Source organism: Magnolia sinica, chromosome 9, assembly GCF_029962835.1.
Source record: "Magnolia sinica isolate HGM2019 chromosome 9, MsV1, whole genome shotgun sequence".
In the NCBI taxonomy this organism is placed as follows: domain Eukaryota; kingdom Viridiplantae; phylum Streptophyta; class Magnoliopsida; order Magnoliales; family Magnoliaceae; genus Magnolia; species Magnolia sinica.
Window position 1 is genome coordinate 5592855 of NC_080581.1, and position 22548 is coordinate 5615402.

The following is a 22548-nucleotide window of genomic DNA, read 5'->3' on the forward strand; positions in this document are numbered from 1 at the left end:
CTGCAGGACATAATTAAGAACACTAAGAAACCATCTTGGCCATCAGTCCCCAAAACAAAAAAAGCCAATAGTTTGGTATGGGGGCACAAGGCCCCAACTTTCCAATCTAACAGAAACAGGTATCAAACAACAAGTTTAGGTCTAATGTAAACTCAGAGATGAAACTAAAGATGGAAAGCTATTACCCCATCTTAAGAAAAGATGCATGACCAAATGCCAACAACGGATCAAAAAACAACAGCGTTTCAGACAGCACAACAGAAATGTAGAGGACATCAAGCAGCAGCTGGCTGCAGAGTGACACCAACAGAGAGCAATTTGAAAAGGAACACAGACAGTCAAGATAACAATGAAAAACCAAATGAACAATACACACTTCCTACAGAGACGAAAGCAATTGTGGTTTATGTAGGAAGCGCATAAAACTTTTATGGGCAAGGATCCTATGAGAGTTTTAGTTTGAAGTCCAGACACAATAACAAGTTTTTAAAAAATGCATGGCAGGAATGCCTCCAGTAGTATTGCAATGAATATCTACTAAATTAAAATCTGTAAAGGCCTCCATTACCTAGTTGGACGGAAAACATATATGAATAAACCAAAGCTGTTGTTGCCCAATGAACTACCGTCAGGACAAGGCCATGACCACGAACTTGATTAACCAAGTTGCACCATGCATCACCATGTATAGTAAGTAGTCAAATATAAGGTTTGACCATGCCCTAGGGCAGACCAAGCCATACCAGATTAACAAACAAGTTCCTTCCTAACAATTTAAAAAATAAAATAAAAATGAAACCCATACTCATCTAAGGATAGTATGATTGGTGATAAGGCCGCTGTAGACTACTGGGCTGCAAACTTCCATGTTGCATGCCACCAGACGCAGTGTAACCACTGTAACCAACAGGCTTATCATACAAGCTAGATGATAACTCTGTGGAGTAGAGATGAGACATCGGTGGGATCCTGCCCCTAACATAACCCAGATGTGATCCTAGATAGCTGGGACCCTGACGGTCATAGAGTGCAGAAGCTCCTGCACCAGGACCTGCCAAGCCATAAGGCCCGGCTGAAGGCAGGTACGGAGATACCCGGTCAGCCAACAGGCTAGACGAATGCAGTGGTTGTTGGTTAATTTGTGCAACCAGGGGTGCAGTTAGAGTGTTGGGGCCAGCTGCACCCACCAAAGCTGGTTGGGGACGCTTCTTTGCAGCCTGCTGTTGCTGGGTCTTTGGCATCGTCGGAGCCGGTCGCTTCCTATCTGCCTTCTGCTTTTCCAACTGAGCAATACACTTTTCAAGGCCTTCTGTCAAGTACTCGGATTGGAGATTGTGCTCTTCAATGCATTTGATTATTGCTCTCAATGCAGCAAGTTCTTTAGCAATGGCCTCATTCTGTTGAAGATGCATCCAGGGTGTTGTGCAATCTCAGTACATACACTTATTTTTAAAAACATGGCATGTACCTAGAAAGAAAAATGCAATACCTGTGCCTGAAGGGAGCCATTTCCCTTTTTCCGGACCTCTTGGGCTACCTTCTTTGATTCCTTCAAGTAGGCCTTAAGAAGAGGCACAGGAGGGAACTCCCCCACAACATCGAAGGCATAATGCATAGTTAACAGCATCAAGCTGCTTCCCATTGCTTATTAGTTTCCTAATAAGATCTGTCATAAGCAAAAAGCTTCCCAGTGTCAGATGACCATGAGGGGAAAAAACAACAAAACAGTGTTTTACTAACACACTAACATCCACGAAGGGATGGATGTTTCAAACCAACTAATCAAACATATTGGAAATTAATGACACAGAAACTATATTACAAGCTTTACAATCAATAAATTCAAAGGCCTCAGAATTGCAGAATAACAGCAAGGCTTCAAAAGCCATTCAGTCCCGAAAGATGGTGTTTTGGTAATTGGATATCATCACCGGCCAACGGAACCAAGCTCTAAAGAGTGTTCAAACCGATCAATCAAGTCTTTTATTGGGAAAATAAAATACTTAAGAAAAGCATTACAATCAATCAATTCATAGGCCTCAGAATTGCAGAATAACAGCAAGGCTTCAATGCCATTCAGTCCCGAAAGATGGTATTTTGGTAAACGGATATCATCACTGGCCCACAGCTCAAAGCTTTCAAAGGTCAAGCTCTAGCCAGGATTTAATATCAAATGACTAAACATATATTTTATATGACCTCAAAGCATAATTAAATGTTGAGAAAGAACAAATGCCACAGAGGATTTTATGGTTTCAGTCAGTGCAAAAATATGATTTATTTATTTATTTATTTTTTTTAAAAATCTCGTGATAACATCACAAGATTTTGAAAAACTCACCAGATTTTAAATATTGCATTCTTATACGAATATATTAATATGTATTTACATTTTAGATGTATCATATATCCTCTTAAAATATTCTCCACTAAGACACCATTTTCAATAAAATACTAAAACAAATAGTGATTTAAGTTGCAAGAAACACCATCAATCATATAACCCATCGAAAAATGGTTATGAATGACACCTGCAGCGGAACACAAAGGAAGTGAGAATGCAGCATGAAAAGCCCAAACAGAGCATAAAACAATGGCTCTCCAAGAAAAACACACCTTAACTGTACATTTTTCAACAGATTATTTAAACTGAAACAGGTAGACAAAGCTTTAACAGAAAATAATAAAATTAAGTGAACACCGAGATGTCAGAAGAAAGAACAATAACAGATGGCTAGAAAATGTATGTCTCATGGCCTGTCCAAGGAGGTCATGGAAGCAACGCCGCTCCTCAAGGCAATGGAATATGAGACCTGCACACTGACAGAAGAGCTCCACAAGGAAGCACCCTCAACATCAATGGGCATTTTTATGTGACGTTTACAAAGGAATATACAAACATTGGATGTCTGCTCCATTATGTGAAGGAAGTTTTTACCCAAAAACCTCCCCCGTCACGAAATTTAGGAAAGAAGTTTAAAAGGAAAATGAAAATATAATGTGAAAGATGAATTTAGGGGCTGTCTGAGGTTAGGGATTTGAGGCAAGGAATTGTTAAATGCATGTATTTCCTAAATCCACTCCAGCATAAAATCGTGGACTTCGGGTAAATCCAAATAAAAAAAAAAAAAAAAAAAAGGATTTTCAACATCAACAAAATGAAAGACTTGTTGAAATGTATGTCTCATGGCCTGTCCAAGAAGGTCATGGCAGCCATGCCGCTCCTCAAGGCAATGGAATATGAGACCTGCACATCGACGGAAGAGCTCCACAAGGAAGCACCCTCAACATCAATGGGCATTTTTATGTGACATTTACAAAGGAATATACAAACATTGGATGTCTGCTCCATTATGTGAAAGAAGTTTTTACCCAAAAACCTCCCCCCCTCACAAAATTGAGGAAAGAAGTTTAAAGGAAAAAAAAAAAAGTATAATGTGAAAGATGAATTTATGGGCTGTCTGAGGTTAGGGATTTGAGGCAAGGAATTGTCAAATGCATGGATTTCTTAAATCCACTCCAGCATAAAATCATGGATTTGGGTTAAATCCAAATCCCAAGGAAAAAAAAATAAGGACTTTGAACATCAAAGAAATGAAAGACTTACAATAAAAGTTATTTCTTTGCAATAATGGCCTGAGATCTCCATAGATGCTCTCAAATCTAATGTGAAAGATGAATTTAGGGGCTGTCTGAGGTTAGGGATTCGAGGCAAGGAATTGTTAAATGCATGTATTTCCTAAATCCACTCCAGCATAAAATCGTGGATTTGGTGTAAATCCAAATCCAAATCCCAAAAAAAAAAAAAAGGATTTTCAACATCAACAAAATGAAAGACTTGTTGAAATGTTTGTCTCATGGCCTGTCCAAAGAGGTCATGGCAGCCATGCCGCTCCTCAAGGCAATGGAATATGAGACCTTCACATTGACGAAAGAGCTCCACAAGGAAGCACCCTCAACATCAATGGGCATTTTTATGTGACGTTTACAAAGGAATATACAAACATTGGATGTCTGCTCCATTATGTGAAGGAAGTTTTTACCCAAACACCTCCCCCCGTCACAAAATTGAGGAAAGAAGTTTAAAGGGGAAAAAAAGTACAATGTGAAAGATGAATTTATGGGCTGTCTGAGGTTAGGGATTTGAGGCAAGGAATTGTCAAATGCATGGATTTCTTAAATCCACTCCAGCATAAAATCATGGATTTGGAGTAAATCCAAATCCCAAGAAAAAAAAAAGGACTTTGAACATCAAAGAAATGAAAGACTTGTTGAAATGTATGTCTCATGGCCTGTCCAAGAAGGTCATGGCAGCCATGTCGCTCCTCAAGGCAATGGAATATGAGACTTGCACATCAACGGAAGAGCTCCACAAGGAAGCACCCTCAACATCAATGGACATTTTTGTGTGACATTTACAAAGGAATATACAAACATTGGATGTCTGCTCCATTATGTGAAGGAAGTTTTTACCCAAAAACCTCCCCCCGTCACAAAATTGAGGGAAGAAGTTTAAAGGGAAAAAAAAAAGTATAATGTGAAAGATGAATTTATGGGCTGTCTGAGGTTAGGGATTTGAGGCAAGGAATTGTCAAATGCATGGATTTCTTAAATCCACTCCAGCATAAAATCATGGATTTGAGGTGGCCCAAGTAAAAAAAAAAAACAAGAACTTTGAAAATCAAAAAAAATGAAAGACTTGCAATAGAAGTTATTTCTTTGCAATAATGGCCTGAGATCTCCATAGATGCTCTCAAATCTAAATATGTGTATATCTTCATTGCAAAACAGTGAATTTTGAGATTTGCCAAGTAAAGAAATCCAATGCAAATCCATGAATTTGCCTAGCTCATAGATTTTTCAAACTCCTGGTTCATTTTCCTAATCCCAAACAGGGCCTTGGAACAAAACAAATGGAAGCTTCAAGTCCAAAATGAGAAACCGGAAGGCAATTTAAAACAAAAAACTAGAAACAGCCAAATAAAGATATCCAATGCAAATCCATGAATTTGCCTAGTTAAAAGATATATCAATTTCATGATTCATTTTCCTAAATCGAAACAGGGACTTGGAACCCAAAAAAAATAATAATAAATGGAAGCTTCAAGTCCAACATGAGAAATGGGAAGGCAATTTAAAGCAAACACTGGAAAGAGCCAATTAATCCAACCAGATCAACACAAAGATGTTAAAAATAAGGAACCATAATAATGCAATTCAACAAATGGCTAAGACATGTATGTCTCATGGCCTGTCCAAGGAGTTCATGGCAGCAAAGCTGGCTCCTCAAGGCAATGGAATATGAGACCAGCCCCTTGACGGAAGAGCCCCCACAAAGGAAGGACCCTCAGCATCAACAGGCATTTTTCTGTGACGTTTACAAAAAAAAATATACAAACGTTGGATGTCTGCTCCATTAGGTGAAGGAAGTTTTTACCCAAAAAAACTCCCCCGTCACATAACTGAAAGGAAAGAATTCAATGAAGCATAATTAAAATCCAATACATAATGAACAGAAGAATCAAAAGCTTCTTTACTACATTTTTTTTTGAAAGATCACTGAATATAATTACATAGAAAGTTTTTTACTACATATTAACATTTGCAATAGAACCCATATAAACAAACCCATAATTTTAGTGGAAAAGATCTGAGGAAAAAAAAATCTTACGGGGAATCTTCTCCATGAGCCCAAGTGATCGGCACAAATCAATCGTCTGCTTTCGCAGAGCAATGAAAACAACAATATCCAACAATTCATCCACATCAAAACAAGAAACCAGGCCATACGCCAACAAAAGATGCAAAAATGCAACCCCCTCTAAAGGGTTCTCACCGTTTTTACTAACCTTCCCCTCCCATTCCTCAGCCAACTTCTTGGCCCTATCCTTCACCTCATTTGAAATCTCTGGTGAGATCGACATCAGCCGATCAAGAAGAAGAATGCAGGTAGTCGGACTGCAGCCAGCTGGACGTCCTTATAGCCCTTCGATTTCACAGGGTAGAAACCCTCCATCGAATCCAACACCATTTTTGCGGGATCTGACGCAGTCCTGAGGGCCGCGCTGAGCTCCTCCCGCATGTCCTGCAGATCTTTACGATGTGCAATGACAAACAACCGCAAGCCCTGGTCATCCATCTTGGCGCAGAGAGACTTCAGCTCGGGCCGTGGGACAACATCCGACGATTCAAGCTCGACGGCGGAGGAGACAGCGGCCGCGGCAGCAGGGGCCACCTGCTGCTCTTTGGACTCAAGGTGCTTGAAGCGCTGCTCGATCGATTTCTCGATCGAAGCGAAGTGATCCTCAAGATCCTGCCATTGGAGATTGAAGGAAGCGAGGCATTCGGAATGCGATCGGATGGCTTCAAATGCCTTTTGAAGCTTCTCCTTCTTCAAAGAAACGGATTGAATCGATGCAGAAATCGACTTCAGAGAAGCCATGGATCTCTGCAAAGGATCTAAGAAGAACCAGAGGGAGAGGAAAAAAAAAAAAAACCTAGAAAGAGAGTCAATCGAAACCCTAAAAACGTATGAACGAAAGACCTAACCCTAACCCTAATACCTCGCGGCGCCTGTTGGGAGATATGGAGGAGAACAGAGAGCGAGCAGCAGCATTTATAGGGCTAAGTGGTATACTTCGGAAGCGGATTGCTCACCGAGGAACTCAGTACGGTAAGCGTACTGAGTAAACTCACTGGATTCATGCATTGTATCCACTCCGTCCATCTCTTTTGAAACCTAATTTTAGGGCATTATGCCAAAAATGGAGTATATCCAAACCTCAAATGGACCACACCACCAGAAACAGTGTGAATTGAACATCTACCGTTGAAAAATTCTTGGGGACAATAGAGTTTTTAGATCAAGCTGATATTTGTGTTTTCCCTTCATCCTTGTCTTTCTGATCTTATTAACAGGTTGGATGACAAATAAACATCACTGAGGGCCTTAGAGATTTTTCAACGGTTGAAATCAATACTTCTACTTTTTCCAGTGTATGGTCCACTTGAGCTTTGTATATGCATCAATTTTGGGTTGAACCCATAGAATGATCTGAAAAAATGAATGGACAGCGTGGATGAACTACATGCATTCGCAGTGGGCCCAACTGAGTTTACTCAGTCCGATAAGAGCGTACGCAATCCGATTTCGTTTACTTCCACCGTTGGATTATAATCTTGCGGTTCTGGTTAATTTAAGACAGGAAACCATTTTGGACCGTCGGTTTTTCGAGACGTGCGAATTTCCTGCGGAAGACAGTTCATCCACAGCGATGTGAGTAGGTCCCACTGTAATGGTCGTCACAAATCCACCCATCAATGGGCCGCTCTCAGGCCTGAAATATCGTAAATTTGAATGGGGCAGCCTAATGGCCCAGCCCCAAACATTTCAAAATCCGAGCTGAGACCTCCCATGGGCCCAAACCATTGACAGCCCTAGCAATGACACTTAATTTCCCCTCACCTTCGACACAACCCACGGACGTTGCAGTAGAGGGGATTAGATGAGATGGAATTAGATTCAAGGTAACGAGAGATTTGTCAATCAAATTAGATTTAAGGTAATGAGAAATTTGTCAGTGGTTGTCCAGGACTTTCAGTGGATTGGAAGAGCTGGGAAGGATTTGGGTTTTCTGTTTGGATGGGTGATGGAATTCGGGCATCCTCCTATGGTAAACTCGTGGGAGTGTTTGGAAATGCAAAGTAAATTGTAATACATCATGCATTTTTTTAATAGCAGACATTCTTAACACCACTACTTCATACGGTGTGGTCCACTACAGCCTTGGATCTACCTTTGTTTTGGGTCTAATTCTCTATATTGAATGGACCTTATGTGCGGGCGGTGTGGATCGAAGTTATACATTACGGTGGGCTACATCTAAAGCCGCCCATGGTCCCATCCTATATCCCATGATGTATCAAGGGATGGGCGAACTCTGAAGGAGGGATTTCACGAAGGGATTTCACGAATCCTTGGGCAGTTGGTGCAGTTTATGAGGCGTTCTACACTGAAGTACATCCAGTCATCCAAACATACCGTTGTATGGAAATAGGGATCAAATCCCACTTAATACCATCCAGTTCCATCTAGTACGCCATGTCAAACACCCTTAGTAAAAGAGTTGATTGATTTTACGTGGGGCTTGTTTAGAATATGGGATTAGGTGGGATTGGGTGGTATAGAATTGCAAACAGTGACATATAAAATTTGTTTGTGGTTTACCATTCATGAGAAGGATTTGATTAGTATAGGCATTTGACGTTTCAATCCCACTGGAAAATGTGTGTTTGGTCCGTGGAATTGAATTATATTAGAAGGGATTAGTTTCAATCCCACTGGAAAATGCGTGTTTGGTCCGTGGAATTGAATTGTATTAGAAGGGATTAGTTTCAATCTCACTGGAAGAAGCGTGTTTGGTCCGTGGAATTGAATTGTATTAGAAGGGATTAATATCATTATTACACAATGATTGCATGTATGGAAATACCATAGTATTGTAGCCATCCAATCCCATGTTTAGGATTTAAAAAAAAATTGCTACTGGAAAATACGCGATTAAGTAAAATCATATTTGGTGGACCATGGAATTGTAATCAATGGACCAAATTCACAATGGATGTCATTCACTTGTACACATATATAGCCATAATGTCATGCGTAAACAGTGTATATGGATGGATAGCATGGATAAATGCATGCATCAATGTGGGGCCCACATGTGTAGTGAAATCAAAATCTATAAAAATCCTACATGGGACCAAATGCAATTCCATCGCACCCAATCCCAACCTTTCTCATCCTCTCCAAATGTTGGATGGAATTGCACGGGACCAAGTGCAATTCTATCCCGGCTAATCCCATCTAATACCCTGCATCAAACACTCCTAAAATGCACCATTTACACATAATACTCAAGTTATATATGAATATATATATGATTGGTGTTATTGGTAAAAATGGACTGAACAGATGTACAAACTCGAAAATTATGGATTGCTTGAGGGCCGAAAAATCAAATCGGCTTTAGATACAAACCTCGACCAAAGACCTTGACCCCGGATACCGATATCGGCTTCGGATATCAACATCGGTCTCGAATACTGACCTCGGCCTCGATATCGACCACCACTTCGGAATATAAATACACTTACAATATATTAAGATAGGATTATTTGAGTAAAAGCTACGTTTAAAATCCGTAGTGATTGCCTACATTAAAAAAAATTAAAATCATTCATTCAATTACCACTTGCATAATCATTCATTCAATTAACCACCTGTATAATCATTCATTCAATTACCACCTACATAATCATTCATTCATTCAATTACAATCTTCATTTCATACCATGGCCTTATGACAAAGAGATCGCTTTGTATATATATATAAAAAAAAAAAAATCAAAATCAAAACTGTTTGTACAGGGGAAAACGATGCAACAGCCTGGTAGATGGTTACATATCTCAAGTTCTTTTCAACTAAGTCTCACTCATCCATGATTTAGAAAAAAGAAAAAAGATAAGTTCATTTGAATTGGTATTTATTCAACAAATAGCAACAGCTGAAAAAAGGGGCTGATCATTCACTTTTGCCATTTTGTTGGGCGGCAACAAAGTTGCGGATGACTTCCATGGCCAGCTGGTGAGTAGTCTTGTTCTGCAGCTTTGCAAGTTCATCCATGGTTTCGTATGTGTCTTTTGTCAGCAAAAAGCTTTAGATTAAATCGTGTTGGTGCCTTTGCTATGCCCTCCCACTTCTCAACTGTCTCTTTCAATTTGTCAAAGCCCTGCATAGGATAGGAAAAAACTTAATGTATGCTTACTTTGCTGGTATAGAACTGTTCGGATTTTCCATTAGTTGCCCCGGGAATGATATGTAGATGAAAATGGGGCAAAACCAAGCATTGAGACACTGCTGATGAGGAAAGCGTGTTAATAAAATTGATAGCGAATCAAATCCTACTATTTGATTTGAATATGATAACAAAGGATTCACAATTTAACTTTGATGCTATTTGGCAATTGTATGTGAACAGTAAATTTGGAGTACCTGCCCAAGCCCACGTAGAGGTGGGTTTCAAAGCAACTTTCGACAAAGACATGGTCAGTCATTCAACTAGACCAACCATTCACATCTGCAGAGCAGAAAATTGAGAGAAATACCAAACCTGAAGAAATTCCATAAGTTGCACCAGCTGCCGCGAGAGCTATCCTCCTTTCGTTGTTGTTTTCCATCATTGCCGAACACCCATTTGCACATGATTTACCAATATCAACACTGGGTCCCTCAGGACCTAAAGAACAACCAGTGCCTAATGTTACAGCAGCCTGTATGGCCTTTATTCTAGGGAAGACTCCAGCCAGCAGATCAAAGCCTTGCCTCTGAGAAGACCTTGGCTGCTTCATTTGGTCGAAAATTTCAAGTAATCCATGCATCATGCCAACGAGAACTCCTCCAGTCACTGGAATTAACAGAATCCCATGCCATGTATCAGCTAGTCTCTGCAAATGGAGCCAAGCAGCCCCTTCATTTGGAGTACCTGCCCAGGCCCATTCGTGTATTACATGAACCTAATTAAATTAAATAATGTATGTCAGCAACACATCAAGGATCATGACTTTGGGAAGCAATTATGAAATGACCTCAGACAATCATTAAAATAGAAATCATGCATGTTTGAATCAAATGCTCTAGCAAATCAATATAGTAATTATGGTACTAAGATACTCTCCTAGCTTCACTACTACCAGAGAGAAACCACGTGTCACGAGAATATTCGAAGGAAATCAAAATCTAATATAAAATCACTGGGAGCATACATGATTTTCAAATGTTTCCAATACCAATCATATTGCCGGAATATGGTTTACCCAAACAATATGGTTTACCCAAACACGGATGATACACAGTGGATACTGACCACTTGACAAAAAAGGAAAAAAGGAAATAGAAGAAATTATATGCTCACTCTTGCCTCATGTAATCCGCAGAGTTATCGTTGAGCTTTGGCAGTTTTCGGCTGTCCTCATCCAAGATAGCAGCATGCTCAATAAAATAAGGTTCTATTTCCCCTCTAGCTTCTTCCGGCATTAGGGACAATCTTCTAGTCCGTTTATTCATCATCACCCAACACTGCATTGTTACCATCAAAACCAAAAAAAAAAAAAACTCAAAACACAACAAACTCCAATCAGCTACTGGCCTATGTATTTATTTAGTACATGGTCTGAAAAATGAAGCAGATCCAAACCTCAAGTGGACCACACAATAGGGACTCAATGCCCACCATTAAAAACTTCTTAGGGTGGGCATTCAATGAAGCCTATAACATTATGGTGGGCCCTAGGAATTTTTAAATGGTGGGCATACAATGAAGCCTATAACATTAAGAAAGGTCTGGAAGAAAAAGGAATTTGCATTTACAGATGTACAGGACATACCTTGAAAAAACTTGCAACAGCCTAACCTTCATAATATGTAGTTTAACGAAGTAGAAACATAGATCATCTTCCTCTTCCCCTAAAAATAACAGAAATCCAAGACTAGTTGCCAAACTCTGATTTGCAGATAACCAAAATAGAAAAAAGAAAAGAGTGAAGAAAGACAGAACCTCCAGTCTCATACACCTTAATGTGGCAAATTGCATACAAATAAGCATTTTTCAGTATTTTCTGTGACTATGAAACGGAGATCATTTGACATCCATCTTCCATTCCACGACCTCTTGACAATCATTTTGATTTAATGACCATAGGTTCATTACCATGATATCAATGACCATGACAATGTTTGATCTAAATCAAATTTATAAAATCAAGTCGGTCTAGACTTTCTACCATACAAGTCCCACGTTGGATTGTCCATATCCTTTAGGAATCACTCTTATAAGACAATCCTAACCATCCAACAAATGGCCAGTGAAACAGATAGCTGTATATGTTTCAATTCAGTCACTAATAATGGTTCATCCATCATATGTGGGCCCCGATAGCTGGACATCGAGAATGTCATTCTTACAAACACAGTTTTCTTATGTGAGAATCTGCAAATACAGAAGGAAAAAAAAAAAGTGGGATCATGCATGTATCCCCTTGTTTTAACTGATGATCATGGCTGTCAGTCCATAAATACTTACAGGACCAATACATTTTTTTTCCTTTTGTCAAGCAATGGATGTCCCACTTGAAAGGAATTGGATTACATTATGTTTGCATTTGTAATGTGCAAAATGAAGATTTCTGATCTGGTTAGCCATAACAGAGCATTTGCCTGTTTACCCTCAAGCCATGATGAATGTTCATTTGTGAGGAATACTTCCACATTTCTTGTGGCACTTGGAAACTGATAGGAATTTCTGAGATATGGTGGCTTTGTTTGCAATAGTAATGGGTGAGATTAAAGAATTTGATTGTAACTTGATGACAGAATCCATAGTTATACTGATGCATGAATCAGTAACATTTCCCTGTGTAAATTGAACACCACCCATTTCAATGTCAGTTACAGTTTCATACATAATGAACTATCTATTTTTCTTATTTCTTCTTTTTGAGAGGCGCATCTATTTTGTAAAAGAAGATCAAAATCACATACCATATTTGCCAGATCTTAAACAAGATAAAAATTTAGTAAAAGATACCAACATACTTCAAAGTAAATTTGTTATTGCAGTTAAACTTTTCCTACTCTATAGAGGATTTTCCAGTATATTCAGTGTATCTATCTATTTCAGCCTTTAAGCTCCGCACCCGTGCTAGTTGGAGATCGTGATTCTCTCTTACTTGATGCAACTCTCCTCTAAGGCAACCACATCATTCTTTAATATTTCCTTTGACTTACAACTCCTAGCTATTTCCTTGCCGTGGAAATAGTAGCTGTCATCTCCTGAATCAGCTCAAGCTTTCATATATCCAAGCCAAAGCTAAACATTCAAAATGCCAGATATACAAAACCAAAGCTAAATATGGTAATTAGAGAGAGAGAGAGTAACAAGTCACAAATGTAATGAAAGTTAATTCAGTGGAAAACCTCATCCAATTATAAGACATTACTAGAACAAAACTGTGAAAAAGCTTTCTACTTCCAGATAAATGTACATATAAGTAAGAATCCACAATAGATATTACAATACTAGCACAAAAAAAATGATAAATTTTCAACTTAAAAATATGTGCCCTACTGCAGATGCACCGTAGCACAAAAGTGCACTCAATACATGATTGTAAACAGCTGACTAATGGACATCAAAATGGACAGTTGTGATCGAAAGATTTCAGTAGTCCGAAATCAGCAAAACAAATGTCCATTATTCTGAGGCCCAGTTCATCTAATCGAAATCTTTTTTCAGCGCTACATGCTATCTATAGTGTGTCCCGCTATTTGCCCAGTTCACTTTGTGGTACATGTATTCCACGTGTATAATTTGTGCATGTGTCCAGAGCATCACACTTTGCTAGAGTATCAAATAACCCCTATTATGCAGCTTTCCAGAATATTTTAAGGCAAATACAAGGAAAAACATGGGTAAATTTGAGAGTCATATTCAGTAATTATAATCTGTCCTCAGTTGCTGTGTTGATTTCAAATTCAAAGTTCAAATGGTAACTAAAAGGCCTGTATGAACATGCTATAGACAGGGACCACATATGCCTTCTCTCTGGTTGGTGCCTTTGTAAGTGACTCCTATTGGGGAAGATACAAGACCCGTGCCATATTCAGTAATTATAATATAATCTTCAGCTTGTATTTGGATGCTCAGTTTCAGTCAAATGCAATGACTCAGCTAATTACCATTTACAGTGGATAGAAACAAAGTGGGGGTGAAAGCGATGCATGTATGAGGCCAAGTGACCTGATAATACTACACACATTTGTTTTAGGAATTTCATCAAACACCTGACATGCTTGCTGCTCACTAGAATTTCATTAAACAAAGCAACACAAGCAAAATGATAACCAACCTAAGGCCGAATGTTAACAATGTAGGAAGGTTCGAAGGCTTCCCTGATCGCTCGTCTGGGAGATATTCTGCTAGAGGATGGATTCTTGCAAGATGCCACGTTTGCTCCAAGAAATCGTGCCACATCAGCAGGGCCATAGATGAACCAAACATGTCCAAACCATATTTATTTGAGGGCCTACGTATGGCCCATGCATTCTAAGTCTCCCAGATTAGATGGGGAAGTTCTAACCCTTTATCCAGTGGCCAACATATATATAGACAGGACAATCAAAAGAATGAAAATTAAGACGAGCTGTTTGTCCAATTTTCATTTTCTCAAGCTTCTGGTTCTAATACAGCAGTGTTCCAAAAACAAATGAAGGCCAAGAATTCTTGGCTAGGCTCTTCCAAACTGAATGGCTATTGGTACATGGGCAACCGATATGGGGCATGGCCCATCATATTGATGGTTTGGAACACTGAACAACGGGCCTAGTTGTAGAAATGAAAATTTAAGTGACCATAATGTCCATAAATAAGACAACATATCTCTACAATATGCTTTCCCCCCAACTCGCAACATTATCACAACCCAACACAGTGCATACATGTATGCTAATTTACAAAAGTCTTACTGGCCAGACGATCCTAACCATCCCATTGGTGATTGTCAAATGGAAAGTTGAAGAGAAAGTGGTCCGTGTCCCAAATTCAATAGTTCAGTTGAAAATTTTAGATTGTATAAAACAGTGTGAATTTCAGCTATGCTCTGCCCACAATAGGACCAACGACTGAGAAAGTAATAACAACCACCCGAAAAGACTGAGAAAGTAGATTATGAAAGGAAACAATATACATAAGTAGTCTACAAATATAAATTCATATATATAATGTTGCAAGAATCTTAAATAATATGAAAAATTAACTAGAAGTTCATTTAACACATCCACTTTTGTGTTTTTTTTTTTTTTTTTTTGGAAAGATGAGAAATTTATTTAAGCACACAAGGGACTACAAACAGGAAGAAAACAAAAGGAAAGAAAAAAAAATTAAGGAAAAAAGAAGAGGCAAAAGACTAGAAAACCTAAAGGAGCTATACAAAGAAAAGACAACTAAAACAATTAAAATAACCTAACAAAACCAAGAAAGAAAAGGTCAAAAATACAACATCCAGACCCACATCCGAGGAATTGTTATCAAAAACTTCAAAAACAGAAACCATAAAATGAAATTGCCATAAAAAACTTACACTAAGATGTGGTACAAAGAGTAGTGCCCAAAGAAACTATTCAGAGAGAAACTAAAAGCAAAGATTTTCTTCAGAGAACCTATATGCCCAAAGAATAGCTTTAAAGAACTTTTTTCATTGACACATGTAATACTGAAAATATGCCCAATTAACATAAGAATGATAAAGTGGTTATTAATTGATTGCAACAGATACACAAAGGACATGTTTGTTACAATGGAAATAACAAAGGAGAAGGGACGGATTTCGTCTTCTGGAAAACCTAAAACCTATAAACACAACTTAATGGAGGTTTCTCTATGTGAATCTGTTCCTATAAGCAAATTTTAAGTGAATTTGACAGATACATCACTCACCTGTGATGCAGGCTTGGCCAAGGGTTCTCGTGAAACAATGTTAGGGGTCCAAGATGAAACCCAAGTCGATGACTTAATGGTTTTATCATTCTACAGATATTTGCCTCAAAAGGCTTGTTGCTGACAATAATCAAGGTGGTCATCCATTTTTTGTCAACAAAGAGCGTGGCTATAGTTCAAAGGTTAAACATCACTCAAGCTATAAAAAAAAAAAATCAGTTTTAGCTTATCAAGTTAACTTTCCAATGGCGACGTGATTCCGTAATTCAAGCAAGCATTCAGCAAATTAGGTCCAGATTACCAATTAGGCAAGGGTTAGTCCATTCATCAGGTGGGGTGCATAGTCCATTCATCAGGTGGGGTGCACTGTGATGGTAGGAACAAGGCCCGCGTGGGAGTTGTCATGTAGACGGTTTTAGGTTCTTCGAGTTGAGCTGAATGCACATGACCCAGCTACACTTGTGAGTCAATGGCCTAGAATTTCTTCAAGATAGCTTCTCCAAACCCTAATTTCTGTAAAAACAGGAGAAAATCAGGAAAAACAGAGCAAATGAGTCTTCAATCAAACTGTTTTATTGAGAAAATCAGAAAAACCAGAGCCGGAATAGAGATTTGAGTTGTAGTGGCTGGAAAAGCATATGCAAGAAAGGTGTATTTGGATTCTCAATCAAATTTGAATTGATCATTACATATGACAGATGTTACCCAAGAACAGCAGTCCTCTTTGAGCTGGGACTCTCGGCCAAAAATCATCAAATGCTCTTATGCATGCAGTCCTCTTTGAGCTATATGCCAAGAAATGAAACATCAAATTAAGTATAATTCCTTTTTTAAAACAAAAAAAAAAAATTTCAAATGAAAATCCATAAATTGAGTTTGCATTGAATAATCAATCCTTCTTCCATTCAAATTAAATAAATTAACAATTGAAGAAGATCTTATCAAAAGCCATGAAATAAGTGAATGAAAATCTCAAATTTTCAGATCCAATCGCCAGGCACCCAAACATATAAGAATTGATCTGCATGTATGACAACAACATAAGCTTGAATTTGAAATATGCAGCTCCAATCCTCCCACATGCAACATCCACTTGAAAGAATACGCATAACCGTCATGCATGAGCAATCAATACAAGAATGTACAAGTATAACCATAAAACCAGAGATACTCACTGCACTATCGGATGATTGAACCCAGACAGATATTATCTACCAAATACAATGTATTAAGGAGTTTGCAATCATTGTATTTTTACAGCAAATTAATAATGTTGCTAACATTTTGCTATACCTAATGTGGTCTACAATGAGATATTTCATAAAAAGTCTCAAAAGAAAGATACTTTCAGTTTTACCATGTTTTTGCAAACATGGTACTAAGAAGCCTACACTGTGCAGGATCTGCTTTGGACCATATAAAAATCATGCCACCTTTTGGAAAGAGATTCGTTTATAAGAAGGATTTGATGTCAAATTCAACCAAATCAAATCTCATATGAACCACCGCGTAAGAAACAATCGCCCACCATTAAAAACTTCCCAGCTCCACTTTAATATTTATTTGCCTCTTGTTAGTAAGGTCAAACACAAATATCAGCCCGATTTAAATCTTTTGTGGCATGCAAGAAAGTTTTTAATGATTAATCACTAGCCTTTTCTATGAGGTTGTCCACTTGAAAATTGGATATATTTCATTTTTGGGAACATCCCATACAATGATCTGGAAAAACTGATGAACTGCGTGGATATAAAACACACATCAAGGTGGGCCCACGGTCAGGAAAAACACATGCTGCAGTGTTACTCGGGCAATCCCTAATCCGCCCACAGGAATTTCTTATAGTCGGAAGCTGTGTGTGTCTACAGAGATGGCCAGATATGCCAGCATCTGATTTCAAAATCACAGCCACCTGAGTTCGATTCATCACCGTTGACTCAAAGCAAAAGCAGGATTTAGCGGCCGCACACCTCTAATGGTAGCCACCACTCATCTGTTAAACCTTATTCTTCCTCCCATCTATGATTTGAAAACCCCTCTTTATTTCTTCTTTTTTTAATGGCTGGGAGTTCTAAGAGCTTGTTGTTGCCATTAATGGCTGCCGCAAGCTCAGCGGCGATGACGGTGGCGATTGACACTACTGGCTGCCGTATTTGGTGGGCCTTCAATCTGTTGTCCGTCAAGCAGACGATGGAGTTTCTCGGACATGTATTACGGTTACTGTCAGTGATGGGTTTAAAATCCTATCGATATGGGTTATTCTATCCAGCAGCCTAACATTGCCGGAAGTTTTGGGAGTTTGTGTTGCGAAGACTACGAAGATTTTTAGGTGGTTTTTGTTTTGCCTTTTGTTACTTGCAATGTCGACTGAACATGATTTTAGATCCTAATAGTTGGATTTCATAGAGCCATTATGTAATTCCTCCTTGTTGCGTTCTGTGCATGCTAACTATTTAATAAAATGACTTAACAAGAAATGTTTTGTGTGGATTGTAGTGTCTTATGTCTAGATGTGATCTTGAGTTGGAAAATGCGGTACACTCATCTGCAGCCATAGTAGTCAAGTGTACTTCCATTGGTAACTTTGAAGCTACAAATGTTTTATCTTGAGGCATACTTGCATATGCCTTACAAAGAGCTAGCATGGTGTTGTTATTAAGCCATCATTTGCTTTCTTTTGTTTTGCCATTCTCATGAATGGATGATAAATGGAAAAGGCCTTTTCCTCTATGACTGGTTAACATGTTCTCCATTGTTTCTAAGCTAAGTATGCAAAAAATGTATGTATGGTTTCTTCCTTCTGTCATGCAAAATTTTAGTTATAGATGGAATGAAATGATAATTTACGTTATTTTTCATCCATTCTTGTTACTTATGTTTTACTTTTATTGTCCTATTAATTGGGCAATTTGCTGCCAAAGGTGTGGGCTGTTGTGAATTTGAAGATTTTCTTGGTTTCAGAGTTCATTATTGGAATACAAGTACTGCCTCAAAACTCCTTTGCATTATATGTCACTGTTCATGAAAGATTGATTCATGGTCCTTCTAAATCTCTTGTAACTCCTTTGGAATAATTAACTAATTGCTTTGGTGCAAGCAGGACATGGAATTACTCAGGCATGATTTTGGGGTATGTTGATTTTATTTTTTTTTGGATGTGGTCACTGAAAATCTTAATTTTTTCGACCCATTTCACAACATTAGCTGGAGCAACTGCTCAGAGTGGATGTGATGCAAGAGTGGATCATCTTCTTCAAATTGAACATGATGTAGTTCATTTCTTTGACTTTGATGTAATAAAATGATGAAAGTTGCATAAGACTTTGAAAGGTTTGGGCATTGTGTTCAAGTAGAGATTTCTTGCATTGATAGTTCTTTGAAAATAAAATGTATTGATCTGTTTAGCAGTACAATACTTGATTTATTCTTCAATTTGGTATTGTGCCTTATGTTTAAATTGACATAAAACTCCCATAAAACCTTTCTTTGCGCATTATTTGGGATTTGTATTTAACATTCTAGGTGACATAAATCTCTATAGGCTCCAAGGATCATTTGCCTGTTAGGAATTACTTATATACCTAATGGTTTCTGTCAGTTTTTATTTTAGGATCATTTGCCTATTAGGAATGATCTACTGGGTAAGAAATCAGAGCATGGGCAGTTTCCTAGTTTGGCCTTGAATAATTCTCTCCACGCTGAAAAAATTAAAATGGAAATTTTGAACTGAAAAATCGAACATGCAACGAATAATCATGGTTGCTACGTTTTGTTCCTATTTTCTACTTTAATATAATCAGTCCCCTTTCTTATTTTTATTTTTATTTTTAAAGAAAGAAAGAAAGAAAAGAAAAGAAATAAAGAAAAACAGGGGAGAAAAAGAAAAAAAAAAAAGGATTAATACTGCAATATTCTAGCCGTATGCATTGGCTAGAATTGTGTTTTTCATGGTAGTCCATAATGTGGTCTGTACCATTCTTCATCCTTGCTACAATCTCTTGATTAGCTGCCAATCTCGGATACTTGCAGCCTTCAACATTGGTGGAATTAAGTGCCACAAAAATATCACACCGGAAAAGATTAAGCCTAAGGTATGATGATCTAATACCTGATTTAAGAGTATGTTTAGGACTTAATTATCTCTACAAATGCATGTATGACCGAGCTGGTTGCATATTACCTCTACAAATGCATGTATGATCCAGCTGGTTGCATATTACCTCTACAAATGCATGTATGACCCAGCTGGTTGCATATGCCTCTAGATTTAATTACCTCTACAAATGCATGTATGACTTGAAAGTTGAAACTTGTTATCTCTGTTGAAGCAATCGAGCGATTAGTTTTTGTTTATTGCAGTTATCATGTGATTTGACATCTCTACCATCTAGTTTCACTGGTAGGATTTTGTTAATCTTGTATTGTTACCTCTTTTTTCAGTTTTTTAAAATGTTTTAATGCATCCAGTTTCTCTGTTTTGTGATTTTGGAATGCAATGGCCATTCAATCTCAATTAAAGAAGTTGAAACTTTGGTTGCATAGGCCTGTTTTTTTTGGAGAATAGAGAATAGATGGCAGCAACCCTGCAGCCTCACTGCTAACCAGCCAAGCTCTTCCTGACTAACAATAGGAGGGGAAGGAAGTCTTCTCCTCGCACCCAAGAGAAAACACTACCATTCAGTTTTATGTGGTCTTTTTGCAGCAAGCAGTTCTGCTCAGTTGCTTTTTAGAACCCCCAAATGTGGTCCACTTTGTGGATTTGGACCAAAGTGGGGTTAGTCTCATTCCATTATCAATCTCTGTCTAGGCCCAAATTGAGATTATAATAGTTTCCTGTTCAACTTCAAATGCATGGACTCACAGCTAGCTGTCATTATGAAATTATGAACTAAAAATGGTGCATCCAATTATTCTAGGAACCAGAATGTTAGTGACCTTGATGTTTGCATAAAACAATGTCCTTTAAATTGCCACAACTGACCTGAGTTCTAGAAGATTTGATTGTAGTTTGTACTTTTTATGGCACACAATAACACTTACGATATCAGTTGGTGGAAAGAGGATCACTTTAAGGCTTTGAATGTGGATGGGGATGGTCTTCTAAATCTTACTGAGTTTAATGAGTAAGTTCTCCATTTTCTTAGCTTTTCATGTTTCTCAATGTTTTTTTTTCTCACTAATTTCTTCTACGTGTGTTTTTCTAGCTTCTTACACCCAGCTGATACTGATAACCAGAGACTGCTTCAATGGTTGTGCACAGAGGAAATAAGGTTCAATGAGTTTTTCTCTTTTTATTATTTTTTCTTTAGCTCTGCCATCTTGGTGTCTTACCCCACCTAGAAGTAATGGAACAGCCATTTCTTAGTGCGTGATGGAAAATGCTTTGTCATCATTGTCATTGTCATCATAGTCTTATCCCAGCTATTTGGGGTTGGCTTTACCATTCCTGACCTTCTCTTTATTGCTTGGCAAAAGTTTGACAACTAGTTGCGGTTGAAAGCAGGCCTACCTCACGAGTTCTGCTCCATGTCTCAATCATTTGTTCAAAAGATGGGGAAAAAGGACAAAGGTACTGTAGAAGAAGTCTAGAAACATTGCTCAATTGCACAACAAGTTTTGGTTTATTTCCAGAAGCATGCTAAATGTTTTTTTTTTTTGAGAGGTAACGATGATTTGATTAAAAAAGACGATTACAAAAAAAAAGAAAGAGGATCAGCCCGCTAAGAAAGTGAGAAGGTTATCCTCCAACATGAAACAAATTACAACCGATTTTGATTTATTAAAGATGTGTTGAGGATACATTTTTGTTGTTTGTTTGCTTGGTTGTGGAATAGATGACTGTGGAAGAGAGCAAAGAGGCAGATATAAGTACTAGTAGAGAAACTCACGGAATCTCTAGAGGAATTCATGACAAGGTATTGCAGTTCTCGTCTGCATTTTTTCTTTCATTTGATTTATAATTTGCCTGTCTAGGTACATCCCGTTGTCTTGCATAATGTGGGTGAGAGGTATTCCTTTCTTCCTGGATTTGTCTCCATTTCCTTTCAGATCCTCTACTTCAAATGGAAACAGAGGAGGGTTTGAGGCAGGAATCAAGTTGTGTGTAACACTAGTTATGGCTCATGCTGCTGGAAACAGATTCACATCATATTCATAACTTAATTAAAGGGCATGATGGAGCAAAATTCTAGCAGGTTCGCATGTAGGATATTCCATTTTAGCTTTAGATTATTTGAGTTGGAGGCGCACTCTTGCTTTTTTAAATCTTAGCTAGGCTTGCACAGGTACATGCAAAGTTATGAGATGATTTGGAAAGACTACTGTCATTTCTATTATATTATAATTATATAATATATGTAGAATTTTGTGCGTTTTTTTTTTAATTTCTATTTTTTGAATACTCTCCTCTGTTTTTTCCCATCTAAAAAATTCATGGGTATTATAATTTGATGGATTTCTTAGTTAAAATTACATGTTGGGAATCTAAGTCAGCTTTGATTTTGAATTGAGTATCCTACTTTCTTCTCATTCCCTTATCTCTTTTTGGAGGAGATGCAGCTCATAGAGCTAGAAAGGCAACTACAACTGGAGATGGAATCCCAGAACGGAGTGGAAAAGAAGCTGAAACTCACGACAAGAAAGCTACATATCTTGGGATGCGATGAAGTGCTAGGAGGTTGAACTCTTATTCAAGTCTATTCGGATTTTATGAGGAATTTTCGAGGCAGTTTTAGCGAGTAGCTTGGAGTCATCATAACAGTAAGATTTTTTTGTAGCTTGTGGACCCATTTGATGAGTGAACGATACAGATTTTTCTGCCGCCCTTTTCCTTTTATTAAAATGAACACCTGCAGGAAAATGCTTGTCTTGTATTCTTTATAAGCTAGCATTATACCAAAGAAAGTTGTATAAACTTCTTGCAGAAGGTATGCTGATTCACTCTCACTTATCTCATGATTCTTGTTTTCTATGCCCCTACAACTTTGCATGTCTCAC

The 22548-nt window shown here is 38.1% G+C and overlaps 1 long non-coding RNA gene, 2 other non-coding genes and 1 pseudogene across 3 annotated transcripts; all 4 read right to left on the bottom strand.

The window, feature by feature from the left end:
• Nucleotides 1-533: 533 nt before the first annotated feature.
• LOC131256740 (FRIGIDA-like protein 3) lies at nucleotides 534-6587 on the bottom strand (annotated as a pseudogene).
• Nucleotides 1847-1937, bottom strand: LOC131257127 (small nucleolar RNA SNORD96 family). The gene has a single exon (XR_009177145.1). It is a non-coding gene; the product is annotated as a small nucleolar RNA SNORD96 family (small nucleolar RNA).
• LOC131257116 (small nucleolar RNA SNORD96 family) lies at nucleotides 2035-2124 on the bottom strand. The gene has a single exon (XR_009177134.1). It is a non-coding gene; the product is annotated as a small nucleolar RNA SNORD96 family (small nucleolar RNA).
• Nucleotides 6588-9515: 2928 nt separating the features above from the next.
• Nucleotides 9516-13761, bottom strand: LOC131256743 (uncharacterized). Its single transcript, XR_009176928.1, has 4 exons — nucleotides 12693-13761; nucleotides 10975-11562; nucleotides 10056-10576; nucleotides 9516-9792 (listed from the first exon to the last, which is right to left on the bottom strand). It is a non-coding gene; the product is annotated as an uncharacterized LOC131256743 (long non-coding RNA).
• Nucleotides 13762-22548: the final 8787 nt, after the last annotated feature.